A 15,275-nucleotide genomic window follows, 5' to 3' on the forward strand; every position below is an offset into this window, starting at 1 on the left:
CCTACTCTGACTAGCACGTGGCACTGGTAACAATCCTGAGATTACTACCTTTGAGGTCCTACTTTTTAATTTAACTCCTAGCACCTTAAATTCAGCTTGTAGGACCTCATCCCATTTTTTACCTATATCTTTGGTACCTATATGTACCATGACAGCTGGCTGTTCATCCTCCCCCTCCAGAATGCGCTGCAGCCACTCTGAGACATCCTTGACCCTTGCACCAGGGAGGCAACATACCATCCTGGAATCTCGTTTGCGGCCGAAGAAGCACCTATCTATTCCCCTTAGTATCGAATCCCCTATCACTATAGCTCTCCCACTCTTTTTCCTGCCCTCCTGTGCAGCAGAGCCACCCATGGTGCCATGAACTTGGCTGCTGCTGCCTTCTCCGATGTGTCATCTCCCCCAACAGTAGCCAAGGTGGTGTATCTGTTTTGGAGGGAGATGACCGCAGGGGACCCCTGCACTACCTTCCTTCCACTGCTCTTCCTGAAGATCACCCATTCCCTATCTGTCTGCCTGTGTAATCTTTACCTGCGATGTGACCAACTCACTAAACACACAGGAGAAACATGACATGGGTCTGGGTTCTCTTGACTTAACCCTTAAATTAACCTAATGGATAACAACGCCAAAGATTTCTTACTGATCAGAAAAGCAAAAGAAAAAGAAAAAGATTATATACTCACCAATTCACCAGCCAATCACTTACCCTCTTGGCTGTGACATCACATTTTTTTTTACTCCTTTGTTTACTCCTTCTGCCCCTGCACTAGCTGGCTCCTCTGACTTGGTCATCTTGAAACCACATCTCTGTAATGGATGCTTTCCTGTGATGTCATGCGTTGATTTCTTTTTATTTCGCTCCCCTCACAGGTCTGTTTGCGCTGCTCCCAGATAGCTCCTTTATCTCCCCTTCGATCTCACGCTGTTAAGCCTGGCCTGCAAGTTTCCCAGCCAAAAAAAAGGAAGTGGATCTGATGTCATCATTCGATGACTCGTCACCAGCCGATTTCCTTAAAGCGACCATGTCCAAATTTATTTTGACAGTTGTGCTGTCAGTATTCTACAGCATTGAGGTGCTGCAAGCATTGCACAAAGGTGCACGGCTGCACCCAGGCTCTCCCATGACTCCCTCCAGATGCTTATGGAGGGAGTCACAGGACGCACGGAGGTTCTCTTCTCTTCCAATGTGTGGAAGAGACCTCCACAAGATATCTACGCAGCCTGGTTGCACATTGCACAGAAGAGCACAAGCAGGGATTTTGTCAGGTGTACCATGCTGCAGTGGCACAAACCTTTCAATGATCTCAGTAAATCACGCTAAGTTACCTCAAGCTCATTCTGCTATGCCACACATCACATCCCCTTCACTCTGCCTTCCCTATCCTACCGCTGCACATCCTTACTTGCACAAACTTACCTTGCATCTCCAACCATCCCTCTTCTCTATCTCCATCATCATATCACTAGCTGCACCTCACACTCACCCGCGTCCTTTTCCAATCTTAGCAACTAACAACACACAAGGGTCTTTTAGCCAATTGTTCATGTAAAGTTTCTGTTGACATGTTGCCAAACATTGAAATTTTTATTTTCAACACTGCCTTCTTGGATAGATTTGTGTGCACCCTTGGAAATGGCTTAGTGAGTTGTAGTGAATGGTGGGACATAATGGTACCCCCGTAATGGTGATGAGCATGAGGGAAATGGCTTGGGTATTATAGGGATGCTTTATGGTGCTTGTGTGGGGTGGTGCCAACCTGGTGCATCATGTGGCAACCAGGGTGTACAGCATCAAGTGAAGTAAATTTGGTCATGATGAAGCCATCCCTGGCTTCCCGTGCACCCAGTGGTCGGGTACTGATGCCCTGTGTCCTGTGCAGCATCAGTTGATTGTGAAGAAGGTTGGTGTTATTATTGGTGCTGATGGTGTGCCTGGTGATGTTGGTGTTGGGGTTGATCGTGATGGAATTTTGAGGACCAAGGTGAGATTATTTCAAGGGCCGATGCTGATGGAATAGATGGCAGCTGAAGTTGAGATGACAGAAGCAATCTGTTAATGGTGAGAGAGGTTACTCCAAGGAGGTGACACTGGATAGAGTTCACTGCAAACACTTCAAACCTGCATAAAGCTGTAAAGTGTATTCCAAATCCTGAAGGCTCCAGCTTCGAAGATTGGAAAGTGAACAACTGTGAAATGGTAGAATTTGTACCAGTTTTGCAGCTGTCAACTATTCAGAGGAATGGAGAGTCATTTAAAACCCGCTCTACTTACCTGACATGATCCTCAATGCCGGGAATCTCGTGAAAAAGCTGGAAAAGTGATAAGTACAGGGTAAAATTCTGCTTAAATACCTCTTAACGAGCTCTTAAAGAGGTTAATTGGCTCCCCCGCCACTTGATGTCGGGTCTGTAAAGTGCAAACAGACCCGACACTTGTGAAACTGACATGGAGATGAGTTGACAGTGGGCTGCCGACTCGCTGTCAATCTTTTATATTTTGATAGCGGACCCGCCTCCTAACCCACCCTCTCAGCACCGGCAAAATTCCGGCCCATATCTAGCAAACAGGAATGCCTTGGTCGGAGAAATTTAAATATGGTGATAGGTGTCCATGCTGTCAAAAGAGTTTAACTGAATATGATAAATTTAATGTGTGCAACATGCTGGTGCTAGTTATGTCAAGGAAAATTAGATTTTAAAGTTTCATCTCTTTCTGAGGAGAAATGAATAACATGATCATGGAATACAATACTGAGTTAAAGAAGTGGAAGGATCCAGGATCAGCTAACCTCAGCTAGAGTGGTGGAAGACTACATTTGGATTTATAATAACAGAGATACTGAGGGTAAGGTCTTGATCATATTCTCGCAAACCCTGTTGTAAGCACACGAACGTGGCTGTCAGGTGAGAACGGGCTGGGCTCAGCTATGAAAAACTCCACCATCAAATATCCCTGCAGCACTCACCCCCATCTCACTCATGAATAATGACCATCTCGGTGAGATACTAGAATGCTGACTTCCAGGGGAAAACTCTGAGGAAAATGTAAGGGGAGAAGAAAATATAATTCACATATTTAAGAAGCCACTCCCATGACTTGAGCATAGAATCTAAACTGACACTTGAGGGGGTTGGGTGGCGGGGGGGGGCAGATTTTTACTTCCCGGAGTGCTGGGATAGAGGGTGAGGGGTGTTATGATAGCGCACTGTTTACCCATAAGTCTGGGTTTCCCCACATGCTGTGGAGATCTAACTCCACGGTGTGCGTCTTTCCTCATTGACAGATTACCTGCCCAGAAGTCAGCCTGATTGATAGCTTGGCTTTCAGTCGGGTGGGGAGCACTCTGGAGGAGGCTACAGGACCAGGTAAGTCCAATACTTGGCCCCCAGGGGGTTGGGGTCCAATCCGAAGGGGAATTCGATCCTGCGGTGGGGGTCCAATCCCTGACCCCCAGGGGTGGGGGGTTGTCTGATGGTGGGGGATTTTTGGGGGCTGGGAGAAAGCACTTCTGCTCCTCCTGGACAACAAGGAATGCTCCCCGAAGCTGTCCTCACCTCCCTTCAGCTGCCAGGTTTATCAAGGTCTGGGAAACCCGGCCGGCTACAGTTAAACCTCCACGGCAGATTTAATTCGAGGCTTCCAGCCTCATTAACATATTTTAAATGCCAACTCGCCTCCTGGGAAATGAAAAGAAAGACTTGCATTTATATATCACCTTTCATGAACATATGATGTCCCACAGCCAATGAAGTACTTTTGTAGTCACTGTTGTAATGTAGGAAAGGCAGCAGCCAATTTGCACACAGCAAGCTCCCACAAAAAGTAACGTGATAATGACCAAATAATCTGTTTTTGTTATGTTGATTGATAGATAAATATTGGCCAGGGTACCAGAGATAACTCCCCTGCTCTTCTTCGAAATAGTGCCATGGGATCTTTTACGTCCATCTGACAGAGCAGACGGGGGCCTTGGTTTAACGATTCATTCAAAAGATGGTACCTCCGACAGTGCATCACTCCCTTAGCACAGCACTGGAGTGTCTGCCTAGATGTTTGTGCTCAAGTCACTGGAGTGGGACTTAAACCCACAACCTTCTGACTCAGAGGCAAGAGTGCTACTTACTGAGCCACAGCTGACACTGTGTTGTTGGGAGTGGGTTGGCTGCCCACCCCTTGTCCTGCCTCAGTAAAAGGCAGAGGTCAGCGGGTTGGAGCTGGCTTCCCAACACGCTTCGATCTTTTTTGCCCATTTAACTCCCCCACTCACACCCATTCTCACCCCCCTACTTCATTGTAGTATTCAAGGAGTGCGGTATAGTCTGAGGTGACATCCTTTGAGTGAGCCTCGAAACCTAAACTGACGTTAAAGATCCCATTACTCTTTCGCTCGAAGAAGAGCAAAGAGTTCTCCCAACAATCTGGGCATTCACCTCATTGCAGTTTGTAAACTAAAGCCCCACATGCCTATCAACATAACAATCCCATTGTTCACTATTTGAAGAGCAGCGAGATCTCCCTGTATTCTGGTAAGTCATCATGTTGCTGTTTGTGGGATCTTGCTGTGCACAAAATGAAAGCCGCATGTGACTAAATAACAGCAATCAATCTATTTCAAAGTAAACAGGTAAACGTGCAAGCTGCTTACCAAATTTATAATTAAGGTTTAGGCTTCTACCACGCGGTACCCCAATGGGATATGATTTTTCTCATCCTATTTAAACCCCATTTCTGATTGTGATTATAGCACTCTTTTAACTGAAGTGATGGTTAATATCCCCACAAGGAAATAATAGTCAGAAATGTACTGCGTTGATAGTGCAAAATGTATATGCACGATTAACCCATCGGCTGTATAAACAGGTTAATGCAATGAATGCTGTGTGTTAGGTTTTATGAGTTAAGACTTTCTCATTAACTTGTAGTACAATACATCAGCAGAGTAACTAGAGCAAAGCCATCAGCCTCTATATCCCAAATGTGTGTTATAGGCTAGTTTTTATCAAGATAATTACATCTGAAGGGCTACTGTCTTCATTAAAATGTCTCTTGTGAGCCTATTTTATGTGTGCAATGGGAGAAGTGTCATTCAGCCTTTTCAACATGACACACACTAATGTGATTCAATTTATGTCAAGAAAAGATCATTTGTTTGTAAACAAATGGGAGAAGGTTCGCCAAGCACCATGTCCCTTTAAACAGATGGCCAAAGTGATTCCAAATTGTGTCGTGAGATTTGCATTGGCAGATGCTTTAATTAAATTTGAGCGGATTTGGGTTGTGTTTTTTAAGATATGCTAATTTATTTTAATGTGTGGATTTTTTTGTTGCTATTTCCAAAACCAAGAGGTCGGGTGGGGATGGTTTGCATCACAATGTGAATGTGCTAATTAAAGTGTCTAGTCAAGCTGGTTCCCTTAAAAGTACTGCTAGGAGCAGGAAATATCTCGAGGAAATGCAACGAGTGGAAGGAAGAGAGATAGTGATGATGATGCTGTTTATGAGAGAACTGACCGGGGATTGCATCATTCATAAGACCCATCACTGTACAACTTGCTTTAATATGTAAGAAGGAAATTACTGACGTGTGGCTAAATCTTGCTAACACGTTTCCAAACAGTGGTAAACATGCATACTAAGATTTGTTGGCTGCAGCTTTCGAGATGCTTACAGATTCCTCATTTCCGTGACTTCTGAACTATATTATATCATTACCATTAATCCTGCCAGAAGGTCTGCCCATTTATCGTGCTGCAAGTTAACGATGACGTCTGTTATGTCTTCTACTTCATTTAATTGTTCAGTACGCAATGCATGTTTCAGAACCCGTATGTAGCATTTGCCTTATTATTCTTTGCTTCCATGCTTCAAAACACATTCTTATTTACTCACTGTATTGGCAGCTGGTAGTATGGTTTCCTAGGGTATTGTCCCTCAGGACTTTCTTTCAGGCTAGTTTGAATTTGTATCTCCCATTATTTCTCATGGAGCTGCTCCCCTCACTGATCAACCTGGTGGGGAAAGAGACATGATCTCACGTTTGTTTATTAAGTAAAATGTCATCAGCAGTCCTGAAACTCATTTTTTTTCCTATAAAATGCATAAAAAATACTCTCCGCCCCTCCTCCCCTTTGACATCCATTCTTTTTAAACAAAATAATTGGTTTATTTTAAGTTATTATAAATAGGTATTTATTTTTTAATGGACTCCAATGTTAGTGTCAGCTTTAATGTTTCACATTTGTGCCTCAGATAGTTCCATTCAATTGTACTCCGTCACTCACTCCTCCGAGAGTATGGAAAAGCCGAGTGACAAAATCTGCTTATGCTTTTACTGCCACTGAGATATCAGTCCCCAATCACAGGCAGTTCGGGACTTGAACCAGGGAGTAAGAACATAAGAACATAAGAACATAAGAATTAGGAGCAGGAGTAGGCCATTCGGCCCCTCGAGCCTGCTCCACAATTCAATGAGATTATGGCTGATCTTCTACCTCAACTCCACTTTCCTGCATGATCCCCATATCCCTTGCTTCCCTTAATATCCAAAAATCTATCATCTCTGTCTTGAATATACTTAAAGACTGAGCCTCTGCAGCCCTCGGGGGTAGAGAATTCCAAAGATTCACCACCCTCTAAGTGAAGAAGTTTCTCCTCATCGCAGTCCTAATTGGCCGACCCCTTATTCTGAGACTGTCACCCCTGGTTTGAGACTCCTCAGCCGGAGGAAATACCCTCCCTGCATCTACCCAGTCAAGCCTCCTACACTGTTCCAATGAAGCACAATGCAAGCTCAAGGAACAGCACCTCATCTTTCGTTTAAGCACTTTACAGCCTTCTGGACTCAACATTGAGTTCAACAATTTTAGACCATAACCTCTGCCCATATTTTGCTCCCTTTCCTCCTTTTTTTAACCCCTCCCTCCCCCCCACCCCGCCCCCGATCTTATATGATTTTTTTTCTCGCTGTTTCCCATGGCAGCCGGTAATTATTCTGCCATTCATACCCTTTCTAGACTAATCTTTTTCTAACTTCTGCCATTACCATCTCAAGTCGGCCCATCATCCCTTTTGTGTCTTTAATCTTCCCCTTCTTCCACCTTCCCTTTTGTTCTTGCCTCCCCTCCCCCTCTCAGTGCTCCTTAAGAATCTGTTCATTTCGAACATTTGTCAGTTCTGATGTAGGGTCAACGACCTGAAACATTAACTCTGTTTCTCTCTCCACAGATGCTTCCTGACCAGCTGAGATTTCCAGCATTTTCTATTTTTATCTCTCTCTCTGATGCCTTCAGATGGATTATTCAGTTTTACAAGAAAGCTTGCCAAATACATTTCAGAAAATGACCCGGAGAAAGCAAGTTTAAATGTGTGTCTCTTAATTATAATAAGTGAAACATATTTACAAACAAGACTTGTATTAGAATGTAATGGCTTGTTCCCCCTTCTCTTGAATACTTTATCAGACAATAACACCTGCTTGCACATCAAAACAAGTTGGGCCCTTTCTGTAACTGAACCAGGTTTTTAACCCCATATGTACAGTTACAGAAATAAATAAACCAATATCTTGACATATCATAGACAAAAATGTATCTGCTATAGAGATTTTTGGATTTGAGGATAGGAGCATTCCTGGGAATGAGTCTGGGAGTGAAGGTATTCGTAGGTTGAGGCTGAAATGAAGGCTGTGTAACATATAGTGGGCTCAATTTTCCCCAATGCCATTTTTTAGTGTATTGCCAGATTTGCGCCCGTTTTTCTGGTCCCAACTACTCCAAAAAAATAAATACCAAGGGCTCAATTTTCCGCAAAGCTGTTTTTGGTGTACTTGAAGAGTTACGCCCATTTTTGGGGGGCCCCAAGTACACCAAAAAAAAAATCTTCCCATTTTCCTGATTTGATTTCTTCATTTTGGCGCTGGCTAACCTGCCATTTAGTTTTGGGAGTGGAGCCTTGATCTGTGCCAAAAAGGTCAGGTTGCCAAGGTAACCATGGGCAGAATGTGGGCTGATGCTTGAAAGTGATACTTATAGACAGCTCACAGCAAACAAGCACAAGCACATTACAGTAATTTACCAAGCACAAGCACATTAAACAGTGCAGTAACTTACCTCCATTAAATTATTAAAGTCCCCCCACCCACCCCATGCCGGTGTCAGTCCCTACTCCTATCCCAGGCCGAAAGGCCTCCTCCCTCCCGGTCCCCGCACATATCCCTGGTCGAATGGCTCCCTCCCTCCTGCTCCCCTCTTCTAATTATACCTGAAAGGCTCCCCCCACCCCCCCCCCCCCGCCGCCTCTCTCCCACTCTCTCTTACCTCTCCTGCTGCTGCTGTCCAGGCTGCTACGCTGATTTCCTTACCTGTGCCAATTTCCTTAGCTCACCAGAAGGTTTTTCTACAGAGACCATATACGGCGGCCTAAGAAGAACTGGAGTAACTCTGATCTGGCCAAACTTGCCTAACTGGTCTTAACTGGCGTGGGTGGCAGGTTACGCCCCCTTTCACTCAGAAAAAACTAATATAAAAAAATCGTAACTAACTGAGTTACACTGGTGCAAATTGATTGGGAAAACTTGTATTGTTTAACATAGGCCAAAAAAAGCGGCATGTGCCAAAAAAACGGCGCAAATCACTGGGGAAAATTGAGCCCAAAGTTTCCCCGTTCTGGCCTTTAGCTTCGGGGGGTGAGGTGGAGCCTAATGTCTGCACCAAAAACAACTATGTCCCCTTCTTCTGCGTGTGCATGAAAAAAAAAGGATGTTTTTGACATGATTGCTATGGGCACGCATGCCCAGTACAGCTCCCGGTCTGCATTCAGCCATTTTTAAAGAGCCAGTTGTGTGTGAGAACTTTAATTCTCATTGGGAAAATCAGAGCTGCAATACAAGATGCAACGTGGCTCAAGGACCAATAATTTCTTACAGGATGAAGTGGAAGCACTGGTTATTGTAATTGAGGCCAGATGGCATGAGCTGGACACCAACAATGGTCACATAAAAGTTTCACCAAAATAAATCAAGAAACAACTTGCAGAAGATTAGTGTGCAATGATGACAACCCTGAGGTCTGGAGGCCAATGCAAAAAGAAGTGTCAGGACATTGGTCAAGTAGTTAATGTAAGTAATATTTTCATTTATTCAATGGAATTGCAATTGTAAATGTGACCAGCTGTATATGTCCCACCCAGCAGAAAGACACCCTCCCTAAAAGGTTGTGTTTTCAGCTTTGCAGAGGAAGGTGGTACACAACAAAAGCGAAAGAACTCAAACAGGAGGAGGCCCAGCAAATCTGCACCCACTGACCCCTTTGGAAGAGAGGGTCGCTGCTTTGATGGGTCCTGCCTGGAGAAAAGCAACTCCCACTGCGCACGCTGGGCCCATGCTTTTGGGAGAGGGTGTCTGGCTTGGCTAAATTTTAAGTACTGCGCAAGCTAGCAATGCTTCAGTTCATGGGGATGTCTCCGTCAACTACGCTTCAGTTGATGCAGTGTGCTATCATTCATCGTGATCCTTCAAATGAGCCTGCTGCCTGAGCTATGTGAGCCTACTCATGCCACTCTGCCCCCTCCTCTGCTGCTAACCATTTGTCTGATCTGTTATATTTTACAGAACTTGCTGCCAACCCTGACAATGCAGAAGAAGATTCAGATGTGGAAGAGCCTGAAGAGGAGATCATCTTCCCACTTTCCAGACCAAGAGCATGGGGTTGAGGGGGAGGGGGAAAAAGGAGGGGATGGATGAAGCCCCCATTGTTATACTCACTTTGGAGGAGGTGCAGGTGCCGCCCATTGAAGTGCCAGCCCCTTTCCTGAGTGTCCACGGTTTCCCACAATCCGAGGCTGCAGGTCCCAGTGGGATGCAGCGAGGCACAGCCAGGGCCCCACCATCTGAGGTTGCAGGTCCCAGTGGGGGTGCAGCGAGACACACCCAGGGTGAGAAGGGGAAGGAGAGCAAGACAGCATTCTCCTAAGGTGCAGGTTCTAGCAGATGTGGTTCAGATGATAGCAATGAATGTGAAGAGCATTGACTTTACGTGATCACTCCTGGACACCATCAGTGGGGCGGGTGATAAGGTATTGGGATTGTTGGGAGAAGTAACAACACTCTCACAGGAAATGGAAACACTATCCGGGAACATGAGGGAGGGAATGTCTCAGGCAATGGTTACAATGTCGGTGCACATGGAGAGAATGTCGTAGGTAGCTGATGCGCTGTCAGTGAATATGAGGGAGTGAATGTTGCAGGTAGTTGACACGCTGTTGCTCAACATGAGGGGGGGCATGTCACAGGTCGCTGAGACAATATCGGTGAACTTGAGCGAGGGAATGTTGCACGTAGATGACACACTGTCAGGGCACATGAGGGAGGGAATATCGGAGTTAGCTGCTGCAATAAGGGAACATAGCCAGACCCCGTGCCCATTGAAAGAATCAACTGCCATTCAAACTTCAATCCCCAGACCAGACTCTGAAGAGGCCCAAGCCGGGCCTTCCACATTACCGGCTGCCCCCCCACCACCATCAAGAAGTGCACATTACCCGAGATGTTCGAAAGAATAAACTTGGTACCAACCCAAGAAACGCTGTGCTACCGCCTGCGGGCAGGGATGTAGTCAACAAGACCAAGCACACAGGTGGTCTTAGAATAAGGAGAGATGGGTGCAGCCTTTATTTGCTGCTGTTGTTGCTGTTGTTGTTATTATTATTGTTGTTACTGTTGTAAATGTTCTCAAATTAAAAGTTTGTTGTAAGTTATGTAAATTTATAAGTTTTAAAGTTTGTAAGTGATCTTAAAGCTTTTAAGTGATCTTAGAGTTTGTAAGTGATCTTAAAGTTTGTAAATTATCTTAACTGAAAACTTTAAAGTTTGATACAAGAATATTTTTATTAATGTTAAGTTAAGTACAAACAAATTTTTGTTAAACTTTTGAATAAAATATATTTTAAATTATAATTGAATCATTTCCATTATTTGTTCCATTATTAACACAACTTTTTGAAGCAAAGAAGAATAGTTCCATTATTTGTTCCATTAACACAACACAAGATAACGGAGCAGGTCCAAACAGTAAACATGGTCCATGTGGAATAGTTGCCGCTGAGCCTTCAGGCATCAAAATATTCACGGATGAGCTGCTGGTGCAAGGCTCGTGCAATCGTTAAAGGGGCATGTCGGCCCGCCCCCTCTCCGCTGTCATGCTCTGGATTCAGGTAGTTGCATGGCTTCCTTGTCCTCGTCCTCGTCCTCTTCCTTGTCATCTGCATCTTCCTCCTCATCATCAGCTACTCTCATCTCTGGTGGGTCTTCTACTACCAGCTGCTGCTGCCTCATGATGGCTAAGTTGTGCAGCATGCAGCACACAACAGCGAACTGACCGACAATTTCAGGGGAGTATGCAAGTAGACTGCAGAATGGTCCAGGCATCATAAATGCTGTTTCAAAATGCCAATGGTCCTCTCTATTACGTTGCATGTCATAATGTGAGACATGTTTTTTCCTGGTCAGCTTCCATCCGGGTTACGCGTTGGGGTATCATGAGCCAAGTGGCGAGGCCGTACCCTTTGTCTCCCAGTAGCCAACTCTGCCCTTCTGGCTGCTGCTGAAACATGGCAGATATAGCGCTCTCGTGTAGGATGAATGCATCATGGGTGCTCCCAGGGTATCTTGCATCAACTGACATGATGCGATGCAGGTCGTCACACATGAGTTGCACAATCACGGAGTGGCAGCCTTTTCTGTTCCTGTACATCTTGGAATCCTCCAAAAGTGATCGGAAGGTAATCTGGGTACAATCAATAGAGCCCTGTACCTTTGGGAAGGCGGCAATCCTGGAGAAGTCCACAGCCTTTTCACACATTGCCTGGGTGGTCATGGGGAACTTTATGGAGTCATTCCTCCAGGTATATAGTGCAGCAGTCACCTGCAGAATGCAGATATGTGTTACATGTTGAGAATTGGCACACACATCCCCAATTGTGGCCTGGAACAATCCAGATGCATAGAATGAAAGTGCAGCTGTAACCTTCACTTCAACTGACAAAGCAGTCCTCCTGATGCTTCTAGGTTGCAGGTCTGCTTTTACCAACTCACAGATCTCGGTTACAACTTCTTTGCGGAAGAACTTCTGACACAGTCTGCATCACTCAGGTGCAGGTATGAACGCCTGTCTCGATATACACGACGTGGGTAAGGCCTCCTGCCCAATATCCTATGTGCGCTGAGGTTCCTCATGCAATGATGTTGAATCAATTGTCTCCTCTGCAGCACCATCGTGCAGAAGGCTTGCATGAGGTATGGCATTGTCATTATTGCTCCCATGATTAAATGTACTTTTGCAAGAAGCTCAAAATGGCAGGCAGGTCAAGCTTCTTTGTTGTCTCTCTCCCCAAGGTTGATGCCCTAGTATGGACCACACCCAGGTCTGAGCATGCGCAATGGGCTTGCTTAGATCGGGAAACACCCCCCCAATCCCCGGGTTTCATTTGATGCTGCTTGGTGCATAGTGGCATAGTGTAAGGGTTCTCATGCCGTCTGTTCAGCTCCCACATCCGCCCCACCCCCCTGGGCTGCATTTGATGCTGCTTGCTGAATATTGTAAGGCTTCTCATGCCTTCAGTTCAGCTTCCACTACCCCCCCAACGCCGCCCCACCTCTTCCCCCGGGCTTCTTTTGATGCATAGTGGCATAGTGTAAGGGTTCTCATCCTTTTAATTGGACTTCCACACCCCACAACCCCCCATCCCTGCCAGGCTTCTTTTCAAGCTGAGCCCCGAGCCCCTGTGTCCGGGCGAGGAACCGATTCTACCGCCCAACGCTCTGACCCTCAAGCCCAGTTTGGAGATGTTCAGTGGTGGCGTGGCACTTAAAAAAAATCCAAACTTAAAGAATTGCATGAAACTTCCATTTTCTGCATTTTAAGTTTGAAAAATTTAAGCTTGATGATGCATATTTATGTGTTCTTGACACCCTCCAAAATTTCCCCTAAAAACAATGGCGTCTTTCTGCGCTGATTTTTTGATTTTCTTAAGTGCCCAGAAGGTTTTTTGGGAGTGGTCATGTATGCCGTCCTTGGAGAAATGTAAGTTGGCCAAACTTGCATAATTGTGAAAAACTGGTGCAGACATCAGGTTACACCCGCTATGACGCAAAAAAACTCTAACCTAAAATAATTGTAACTAGCTGAGTTATGCTGGTGCAGAATCTTTGGGGAAACTTGAATTTTTAAATTTAGGCCAAAGAAAGCAGCACACGCCAAAAAAACGGTGCAAATCACTGGGGAAAATTGAGCCCAGTATGTTTACATTTTAATTTGTTATATAAATTACAAATCCTTGTATATGTTTAGCTATATTGCTTTTCTTGTAAATTTTCCTCAGATATAATTCAAAAGGTCATTTGTATTGTAGTTTGTTTATACAAAAGAATACATTTTACAGCTACTTTGAAAGTACTAATTATACGCAATAATGGTTTCTCTGGGCTGTAGAATGCCGTGATGTCATACCTTTCCTATCATTTGTGGCGGAGGTGCGGCGAGAGTTTGTGGCGGAGGAGCGGTGAGAGTTTGTGGCGGAGGAGCGGCGAGAGTTTGTGGCGGAGGAACGGCGAGAGTTTGTGGCGGAGGTGCAGCAAGAGTTTATGGCGGAGGAACTGCGAGAGTTTGTGGCGGAGGTGCAGCAAGAGTTTGTGGCGGAGGAGCGGTGAGAGTTTGTGGCGGAGGAGCGGCGAGAGTTTGTGGCGGAGGAACGGCGAGAGTTTGTGGCGGAGGAACGGCGAGAGTTTGTGGCGGAGGTGCAGCAAGAGTTTATGGCGGAGGAACGGCGAGAGTTTGTGGCGGAGGTGCAGCAAGAGTTTGTGGCGGAGGAACGGCGAGAGTTTGTGGCGGAGGAACGGCGAGAGTTTGTGACGGAGGAGCGGCGAGAGTTTGTGGCGGAGGTGCAGCAAGAGTTTATGGCGGAGGAACGGCGAGAGTTTGTGGCGGAGGTGCAGCAAGAGTTTGTGGCGGAGGAACGGCGAGAGTTTGTGGCGGAGGAACGGCGAGAGTTTGTGGCGGAGGAGCGGCGAGAGTTTGTGGCGGAGGAACGGCGAGAGTTTGTGGTGGAGGAACGGCGAGAGTTTGTGGCGGAGGTGCAGCAAGAGTTTATGGCGGAGGAACGGCGAGAGTTTGTGGCGGAGGAGCAGCAAGAGTTTGTGGCAGAAGAGCGGCGAGAGTTTGTGGTGGAGGAACGGCGAGAGTTTGTGGCGGAGGAACGGCGAGAGTTTATGGCGGAGGAACGGCGAGAGTTTGTGGCGGAGGAGCGGCGAGAGTTTGTGGCGGAGGAGCGGCGAGAGTTTGTGGCGGAGGTGCAGCAAGAGTTTATGGCGGAGGAACTGCGAGAGTTTGTGGCGGAGGTGCAGCAAGAGTTTGTGGCGGAGGAGCGGTGAGAGTTTGTGGCGGAGGAGCGGCGAGAGTTTGTGGCGGAGGAACGGCGAGAGTTTGTGGCGGAGGAACGGCGAGAGTTTGTGGCGGAGGTGCAGCAAGAGTTTATGGCGGAGGAACGGCGAGAGTTTGTGGCGGAGGTGCAGCAAGAGTTTGTGGCGGAGGAACGGCGAGAGTTTGTGGCGGAGGAACGGCGAGAGTTTGTGACGGAGGAGCGGCGAGAGTTTGTGGCGGAGGTGCAGCAAGAGTTTATGGCGGAGGAACGGCGAGAGTTTGTGGCGGAGGTGCAGCAAGAGTTTGTGGCGGAGGAACGGCGAGAGTTTGTGGCGGAGGAACGGCGAGAGTTTGTGGCGGAGGAGCGGCGAGAGTTTGTGGCGGAGGAACGGCGAGAGTTTGTGGTGGAGGAACGGCGAGAGTTTGTGGTGGAGGTGCAGCAAGAGTTTATGGCGGAGGAACGGCGAGAGTTTGTGGCGGAGGAGCAGCAAGAGTTTGTGGCAGAAGAGCGGCGAGAGTTTGTGGTGGAGGAACGGCGAGAGTTTGTGGCGGAGGAACGGCGAGAGTTTATGGCGGAGGAACGGCGAGAGTTTGTGGCGGAGGAGCGGCGAGAGTTTGTGGCGGAGGAGCGGCGAGAGTTTGTGGCGGAGGAGCGGCGAGAGTTTGTGGCGGAGGAACGGCGAGAGTTTGTGGCGGAGGAACGGTGAGAGTTTGTGGCGGAGGTGCAGCAAGAGTTTATGGCGGAGGAACGGCGAGAGTTTGTGGCGGAGGAGCAGCAAGAGTTTGTGGCAGAAGAGCGGCGAGAGTTTGTGGCGGAGGTGCAGCGAATGAGGGTACGGGACCCAGAAGAGCCGAGG

The sequence above is a fragment of the Pristiophorus japonicus genome, chromosome 1 (genome assembly GCF_044704955.1).
Source record: "Pristiophorus japonicus isolate sPriJap1 chromosome 1, sPriJap1.hap1, whole genome shotgun sequence".
Lineage (NCBI taxonomy): Eukaryota > Metazoa > Chordata > Chondrichthyes > Pristiophoridae > Pristiophorus > Pristiophorus japonicus.